At 41.8% G+C, this 9,362-nt stretch overlaps 1 pseudogene; it reads right to left on the reverse strand.

Annotated features, from left to right (window-relative positions):
- Positions 1 to 8,459: 8,459 nt before the first annotated feature.
- On the reverse strand, positions 8,460 to 8,861 carry LOC100452953 (protein cornichon homolog 4-like; annotated as a pseudogene).
- Positions 8,862 to 9,362: the final 501 nt, after the last annotated feature.

Genomic DNA, 9,362 nt, shown 5'->3' on the forward strand with positions numbered 1-9,362 from the left:
TTGTTCTTTTTGCTTAGGATTGTCTTCTCAATGAGGGCTCTTTTTTGGTTCCATATGAACTTTAAAGTAATTTTTTCCAGTTCTGTGAAGAAAGTCATTGGTAGCTTGATGGGAATGGCATTTAATCTATAAATTACTTTGGGCAGTATGGCCATTTTCACGATATTGATTCTTCCTATTCATGAGCAAGGAATATTCTTCCATTTGTTTGTGTCCTGTTTTATTTTGTTGAGCAGTGGTTTGTAGTTCTCCTTGAAGAGTTCCTTCACATCCCTTGTAAGTAGGATTCCTAGGTATTTTATTCTCTTTGTAGCAATTGTGAATGGGAGTTCACTGATGATTTGGCTCTCTGTTTGTCTGTTAATGGTGTATAGGAATGCTTGTGATTTTTGCACACTGATTTTGTATCCTGAGACTTACCGAAGTTGCTTATCAGCTTGAGGAGATTTGGGGCTGAGACGATGGGGTTTTCTAAATATACAATCATGTCATCTGCAAACAGGTACAATGTGACTTCCTCATTTCCTAATTGAATACCCTTTCTCTTGCCTGATTGCCTGGGCCAGAACTTCCAACACTATGTTGAATAGTATTGGTGAGAGAGGGCATCCTTATCTTGTGCCAGTTTTCAAAGGGAATGCTTCCAGTTTTTGCCCATACAGTATGCTACTGGCTGTGGGTAAATAGCTCTTATTATTTTGAGATGCATTCCATCACTACCTAGTTTATTGAGAGTTTTTAGCAAGAAGTGCTGTTGAATTGTGTGGCCCTTTTCTGCATCTATTGAGATAATCATGTGGTTTTTGTTGTTGGTTCTGTTTATGTGATGGATTACGTTTATTGATTTTCATATGTTGAACCAGCCTCACATCCCAGGAATGAAGCCAACTTGATCATGGTGAATAAGCTTTTTCATGTGCTGCTGGATTCAGTTTGCCAGTATTTTATTGAGGATTTTCACTTCGATGTTCATCAGTGATACTGGTCTAAAATTCTTTTTTTTGTTGTGTGTCTACCAGGCTTTGGTATCAGGTTGATGCTGGCCTCATAAAATAAGTTAGGGAGGATTCCTTGTTTTTCTATTGATTGGAGTAGTTTCAGATGGAACAGTACCAGCTCCTCTTTGTACCTCTGGTAGAATTTGGCTGTGAATTTGTCTGGTCCTGGACTTTTTTTTGGTTAGTAGGCTATTAATTATTACCTCAATTTCAGAGGCTGTTATTGGTCTATTCAGAGATTCAACTTCTTCCTGGTTTAGTCTTGGGAGGGTGTATGTGTCCAGGAATTTATCGATTTCTTCTAGATTTTCTAGTTTATTTGCATAGAGGTGTTTATAGTATTATCTGATGGTAGTTTGTATTTCTGTGGGATCGGTGGTGATATTCCCTTTATCATTTTTTTATTGCATCTATTTGATTCTTCTCTATTTTCTTCTTTATTGGTCTTGATAGTGGTCTATCCATTTTGTTAATCTTTTCAAAAAAACAGCTCCTGGATTCGTTAATTTTTTTGAAGTGTTTTTTTGTGTCTCTATCTCTTTCAGTTCTGCTCTCATCTTAGTTTTTATTTCTTGCCTTCTGCTAGCTTTTGAATGTGTTTGTTCTTGCTTCTGTAGTTAATTGTGATGTTAGGGTGTCAATTTTAGATCTTTCCTGCTTTCTCTTGTGGGCATTTAGTGCTATAAATTTCCCCCTACGCTGCTTTAACTATGTCTCAGAGATTCTGGTACATTTTATCTTGGTTCTCATTGGTTTCAAAGAACCTCTTTATTTCTGCCTTCATTTAGTTATGTACCCAGTAGTCATTCAGGAGCAAGTTGTTTAGTTTCCATGTGTTGTGTGGTTTTGAGTGAGTTTCTTAATTCTGAGTTCTAATTTCATTGCACTATGGTCTGAAAGACAAGTTTGTTGTGATTTCTGTTCTTTTTCATTTGCTGAGGAGTGCTTTACTTCCAATTATGTGGTCAGTTTTAGAATAAGTGCAATGTGGTGCTGATAAGATTGTATCTTCTGTTGATTTCGGGTGGAGAGTTCTGTAGATGTCTATTAGGTCTGCTTGTTGCAGAGCTGAGTTCAGGTCCTGGATATCCTTGTTAACCTTCTGTCTTGTTGATCTGTCTAATATTGACAGTGGGGTGTTAAAGTCTCCTATTATTATTATTATTATTATTATCATTATTATCATTATTTTTCTTTGAGATGGAGTCTTGCTCTGTGGCCCAGGCTGGAGTGCAGTGGCATAATCTTGGCTCACTGCAAGCTCTGCCTCCCGGGTTTATGCCATTCTCCTGCCTCAGCCTCCTGAGTAGCTGGGACTACAGGTGCCCACCACCATGCACGGCTAATTTTTTGTATTTTTAGTAGAGATGGGGTTTCACCATGTTAGCCAGGATGGTCTTGATCTCTTGACCTCGTGATCCGCCCACCTGGGCCTCCCAAAGTGCTGGGATTACAGGCATGAGCCACTGTGCCTGGCCAAAGTCTCCCATTCTTATTGTTTGGGAGTCTAAGTCTCTTTGTAGGTCACTAAGGACTTGCTTTATGAAGCTGGGTGCTCCTGTATTGGGTGCATATATATTTAGGATAGTTAGCTCTTCTTGTTGCATTGATTCCTTTACCATTATGTAATGGCCTTCTTTGTCTCTTTTGATCTTTGTTGGTTTAAAGTCTGTTTTATCAGAGACTAGGATTGCAACCCCTGCTTTTTTTTTTGCTTTCCATTTGCTTGGTAGATCTTCTTCCATCCCTTTATTTTGAGCCTATGTGCATCTCTGCACATGAGATGGGTCTCCTGAATACATCACACTGATGGATCTTGCCTCTTTATCCAATTTGCCAGTTTGTGTATTTTAATTGGGGCATTTAGCTCATTTACATTTAAGGTTAATATTGTTATGTGTGAATTTGCTCCTGTCATTATGACGTTAGCTGGTGACTTTGCCCATCAATTAATGCAGTTTCTTCATAGCATCAATGGTGTTTATAATATGGCCTGTTTTTGCAATGGCTGGTACTGGTTGTTTCTTTCCATGTTTAGCACTTCCTTCAGGAGCTCTTGTGAGGTAGGCCTGGCGGTGACGAAATTGCTCAGCATTTGCTTGTCTGTAAAGGATTTTATTTCTCCTTCACTTATGAAGCTTTGTTTGGCTGGATATGAAATTCTGGGTTGAAAATTCGTTTCTTTTAGAATATTGAGGCCGGGCATGGTGGCTCACACCTGTAATCCCAGCACTCTGGGAGGCTAAGGTGGGTGGATCACGAGTTCAGGAGATTGAGACCATCCTGGCTAACATGGCAAAACCCTGTCTCTATTAAAAATACAAAAAAAAAAAAAAATTGCCAGGCGTGGTGGCAGGTGCCTGTAGTTCCAGCTACTTGGGAGGCTGAGGAAGGAGAATGGTGTGAACCCGGGAGGCAGAGCTTTCAGTGAGCCGAGATCGCGCCACTGTACTCCAGCCTGGGTGATAGAGCAAGACTCCATCTCAAAAAAAAAAAAAAAAAAAAGAATGTTGAATATTGGCCCCTTCTCTCTTCTGGTTTGTAGGATTTCTGCCGAGAGATCCGCTATTAGTCTGATGGGCTTCCCTTTGTGGATAACTCAACCTTTCTCTCTGGCTTCCCTTAACACTATGCTTCATTTCAACCTTGGTGAATCTGGCAATTGTGTGTCTTGGGGTTGCTCTTCTTGAGGAGTATCTTTGTGGTGTTCTCTGTATTTCCTGAATTTGAATGTTGGCCTGCCTTGCTAGGTTGGGGAAGTTCTCCTGGATAATATCCTGAAGAGTGTTTTCCAATTTGATTCCATTCTCCCCATCACTCACAGTTACAGTAATCAAATGTAGATTTGGTCTTTTCACATAGTCCCATATTTCTTGGAGGTTTTGTTCGCTTCTTTTTACTCTTTTTTCTCTAACCTTGTCTTCTCGCTGTATTTTATTAATTTGATGTTCAATCACTGATAGCCTTTCTTCCACTTGATCGAATCGGCTACTGAAGCTTATGCATGTGTCATGAAGTTCTCGTGCCATGGTTTTCAGCTCCATCAGGTCATTTATTGTCTTCTCTACACTATTTATTCTAGTTAGCAATTTGTCTAATCTTTTTTCAAGGTTTTTAGCTTCCTTGTGATGGGTTCAAACATCCTCCTTTAGCTGGGGGAAGGTTGTTATTACCGACCTTCTGAAGTCTACTTCTGTCACCTCATCAAAGTCATTCTCCGTCCAGCTTTGTTCCGTTGCGGGTGAGGAGCTGCAATCCTTTGGAGGAGAAGAGGCACTCTGAGTTTTAGAATTTTCAGCTTTTGTGCTCTGGTTTCTCCCCATCTTTGTGGTATTATCTACCTTTGGTCTTTGATGTTGGTATGTTGGTGACCTACAGATGGGGTTTTTGTGTAGATGACCTTTTTGTTGATGTTGACGCTATTCCTTTCTGTTTGTTAGTTTTCCTTCTTTTTTTTTTTAGATGGAGTCTCGCTCTGTCACCCAGGCTGGAGTGCCCTGGCGCGATCTCGGCTCACTGCAAGCTCCGCCTCCCAGGTTCACGCCATTCTCCTGCCTCAGCCTCCCTAGTAGCTGGGACTACAAGCACCTGCCACCACACCTGACTAATGTTTTGTATTTTTAGTAGAGACAGGGTTTCACTGTGTTAGGATGGTCTTGATCTCCTGACCTTGTGATCTGCCTGCCTCGGCCTCCGAAAGTGCTGGGATTGCAGCCATGAGCCACCATACCAGGCCTGAGCCACTGTGCCTGGCCAGTTTTCCTTCTAACAGTCAGGTCCCTCAGCTGCAGTTCTGTTGGAGTTTGCTGGAGTTCCACTCCAGACCCTGTTTGCCTGGATATCACCAGCGAAGGCTGCAGAATAGCAAATATTGCTGCCTACTCCTTCCTCTGGAAGCTTTGTCCAAGACGGGCAGCCACCTATATGAGGTGTCTGTTGGCCCTTACTGGGAGGTGTCTCCCATTTAGGCTACATGGGGGTCAGGGACCCACTTGAGGAGGCAGTCTGTTAGTTCTCAGAGCTCAAACACCGTGCTGGGAGAACCACTGCTCTCTTCAGAGCTGTCAGACAGGGACATTTAAGTCTGTAGAAGTTGTCTGCTGCCTTTAGTTCAGCTATGCTCTGTTCACAGAGGTGGAGGGAGTCTAGAGGCAGTAGGCCTTGTTGAGCTGTGGTGGGCTCTGCCCAGTTCCAGCTTCCCTGCCACTTCGTTTACCTACTCAAGTCTCAGCAATGGCGGATGCCCCTCCCCCAGTCAGGCTGCCATCCCACAGATTGATCTCAGACTGCTGCACTAGCAGTGAGCAAGGCTCTGTGGGTGTGGGAGCTGCCAAGCCAGGCACGTTAGAGAATCACCTTGTCTGCCGGTTGCTAAGACCTTGGGAAAAGCACAGTATTTGTGTGGGAATGTCCCGTTTTTCCAGGTAGTCTGTCACGGCTTCCCTTGGCTAGGAAAGGGAAATCCCCCAACCCCTTATGCTTCCCAGGTGAGGCAATGCCCCGCCCTGCTTCAGCTCACCCTCCGTGGGCTGCACCCACTGTCCAACCAGTCCCAATTAGATGAACCAGCTACCTCAGTTGGAAACGCAGAAATCACCCATCTTCTGTGTCGATCAAGCTGGGAGCTGCAGACCAGAGATGTTCCTATTCGGCCATCTTGGAACGCCCCTCCTCCATAAGTGTATATCTTTTAGCTACTGAGCATCCATGAGTGAATTTTGACAGCTCAAGATACCTATAACAATCTTGCCAAGATTAGTGGTCTGAACATTTATGGTCTCATGGTGAGGCAGTCCTAGGTTCCCAGGCATAAATTATTTAATAAATTATTTAAAAATATGAAGAACACTTCTGACTCATTACCTATTGAAGCCTACTGTCATTTTCTTCAAAGACATAAAATCATTCCCTTTTTCCAAATTTCATTAGGTACCCACTGGGGTACTGAATATAGTATATAACTTTATATTTACTATCCTAGCCTCACTGGAAGCCTCTCCTCCAGGCAAGATGGTCCACTCACTGTCTTCCAGATTTCAAGAGAGGCCTCAAGAATTCCCACTGCCATGCCTTTGCCAGCAAACTTCTGCACTTGGCATGATCTATGCCCCTAGGCCCAGACAAATCCAGCATCTGTCAGGAATGCTTCCTTGGTACAGTCATGCTTCAATTCTGATCTAGACATTTAATTTCTTGGAACATTCAGAATAATGAATTTGATACCAAGATCAAATTCCAAAAAATTAAATGTCTAGAAGATCAGAAGTGAAGGAGTGAAATCTTGAGCAAGTGCAGTTTTCTTTTTTTTTTTCTTTTGAGACAGAGTCTCGCTCTGTCACCCAGGCTGGAGCGCAATGGCATGATCTCGGCTCCCTGCAACCTCTGCCTCCCAGGTTCAAGTTATTCTTCTGCCTCAGCCTCCTGAGTAGCTGGGATTACAGGCACCCGCCATCATGCCTGGCTAATTTTTGTATTTTTGTAGAGACAGGGTTTCACCATGTTGGCCAGGCTTGTCTTGAACTCCTTACCTCAGGTGATCCACCCACCTTGGCCTTCCAAAGTGCTGGGATTACAGGTGGGAGCCACCGCAACTGGCTTGTGCAGTTTTCTTAAATACCAATTTAGTCATCCATTGAATTGTGACAATAATGCCAAATTTGCAGAGCTGATGTGAATGTTAAACTTTGTAAACTCTAGAAAGTTATAGAAATATTAGGTGTATCATTATAATTCCTGTTGAATACCATGTATTATTTATATTACCTTATTTCTCCGTCCATTATTCTAAAGTTTTTGAGAGTGCTGTATACTTCTTATAATTTGTTTCCCCAATATGCTTGGCCAAGTGTCCTTTCTATTCTATATGAACAAAAGTATTTGTCAATTGACGAACTAGATTTGAAACAGTGATGAAATGCTTTCAGATTATTTCATATTTGACATCTTATTCATTGGTTAGTAATATGTGAAGATAGGGCTTAATTATTTTTGTTGTTGTTAATTACAGATTTTAGGTAATTTAAAACATAACCATTGTTACAAGAGCTATATATTCTGTATATTAATTTAAAAAAATGTACAGTTCTCTTTTTCGTCTCTCTGCTGTAAAACCAATGCTGAATTGGATCAAATGCCAGCTCTTATGCACTTTCAGCTTTGACAGTTAGGACACAGCTTTGAGTCTCTCTGACCGCAGACTGACTTGTAATTTAACCTACCAGAGGCTGGGTGTGTATCAAAACACAATGGCTTTACTCAGAGCTTTTAAACAGCTACAAAAGTGGAAAAGCTGAGGATGGAGTGGAAAAAGAGAAAGGATACTTTGTTTTAGGGACCTGTTTTATTTATTTTTTTGTATCCATTGATCACAGGACATCAGTGGCTGCTTCAGGGACTTGGGTTAGTAGTCTCCAGGGTTTACTTTACTCTGTATCTAGGGCAAACCTGACAGTCTGGAGTAGAGCAAGAAAAATATGTAATACAGTCAACTAGATTATTTAAAAAGCCACCTTTCTGTTATTCTTATGGGGTTGAGCAAATTGTTTCTCTATATGAGTATAAAATTTATCACCCATGTTCAAGGCTTTAAAGCAGAGTTGAAGGCAACCTGAGAATCACTCAGTATTCTTTCTTCCCTTACGTTTTATATCTGCTATTGAATTATTAGTGATGGCTCACTGTGCTTCCAGTGAGGGCAGAGGGTGTTTGGCTCCACCTAAACAGGGAGAAAAAAGAATAACAAGGATATATATTTTTTTCACGCTGCCTACTGGTTTTGAATGTTTTAGGCTATTTAATTGGAAGAAGAAGGAATTGTTAAAGTTACTTTAAAACTCTACAATTGCTTGATTAACAAGGAGGAGAAAAACTATTGGATAAAACATAGAGTTATTTAAATAAGGTTTAGCAATTCAGCAACATCTGTCAAAATCTTTATTATTTCCATGTTTAAAAAATACTTTAGGCTGGGTGTAGTGGCTCAGGCCTGTAATCCCAGAACTTTGGGAGGCCGAGGCGGGCGGATACCCTAGGGTTGGGAGTTCGAGACAAGCCTGACCAACATGGAGAAACCCCCTCTATACTAAAAATACAAAAATTAGCTGGGCATGGTGGCACACGCCTGTAATCCCAGCTACTCAGGAGGCTGAGGCCGGATAATTGCTTGAACCCAGGAGGCGGAGGTTGCGGTGGGCTGAGATCGCATCATTGCACTCCAGCCTGGGAAAGAAGAGCGAAACTCTGTCTCAAAAAAATAAATAAGTAAACAACCAAAAAAACAAACAAACAAAATCCAAAGCAAAACAAAAAAACTTTATACAGTAAAAAGACAGCAAAAATAGATTTTCGTTCAAAGAAGAAAAGATATACTGCCATTGTTGTGGTTCTGTAGATGATTTTAGTCTCTGGCTCCTCAACTGTGCACTGAGGTGTAGGTTGATTTCAACCATGGCTTCTCCAGCTTCAGTCATTTATCAAAGCTAAAACCATAGTTTAAAGATACATGAAAAAACAGAGCAAGTGGAAATTAAGCTTGATTATGGTCTTTCATGTGTTACTTTTGCTGTCCTTGATTGTGTATTTCTGTTGGATCAAACACTCCTATGTTACTGCTTGGCACCATAATGAATCAATATGTATTCCAAGTGGCAAGAGGTAAGTTGAGAAGGAAGATGAACCAGTGCAACAAAATGCGCATAATACAGTGACAATAGTACGGCCAATCAGTCTTGGAATTACCCACTTGTTTAATTTTGAGCAACATGATCTAGCATTAATGTAATCACTCTCTAAATCAGACAATGTAATTATGAACACTGAGAGAAAAATGAGCCTGCAACTGAGGAGAAAGAAGACAAAGACCATGTCCTCTTCCTCTACCTATCAAAAGCTTTAAAATGTTTATTTACTCAGAAATCCTATTCCTGATAATGTTTCAAAAGAAAACAGTAGAAAAGGCTGGGCGTTGTGGCTCACGCCTGTAATCCCAACACTTTGGGAGGCTGAGGTGGGCGAACCACGAGGTCAGGAGTTCACGACTAGCCTGACCAGCATGGCGAAACCCCGTCTCTACTAAAAATACAAAAATTGGCCTGGCGCGGTGGCTCACACCTGTAATCCCAGCACTTTGGGAGGCCGAGGCAGGCAGATCAGGAGGTCAGGAGATCGAGACCATCCTGGTGAACACTGTGAAACCCTGTCTTTACTAAAAATACAAAAAAAATTTAGCCGGGTGTGGTGGCAGGTGCCTGTAGTCCCAGCTACTTGGGAGGCTGAGGCAGGAGAATGGCATGAACCCTGGGGTGTGGAGCTTGCAGTGAGCGGAGATCGTGCTGCTGCATTCCAGCCTGGGCAACAGAGTAAGAC

Source organism: Pongo abelii, chromosome 5, assembly GCF_028885655.2.
Source record: "Pongo abelii isolate AG06213 chromosome 5, NHGRI_mPonAbe1-v2.0_pri, whole genome shotgun sequence".
In the NCBI taxonomy this organism is placed as follows: Eukaryota; Metazoa; Chordata; class Mammalia; order Primates; family Hominidae; genus Pongo; species Pongo abelii.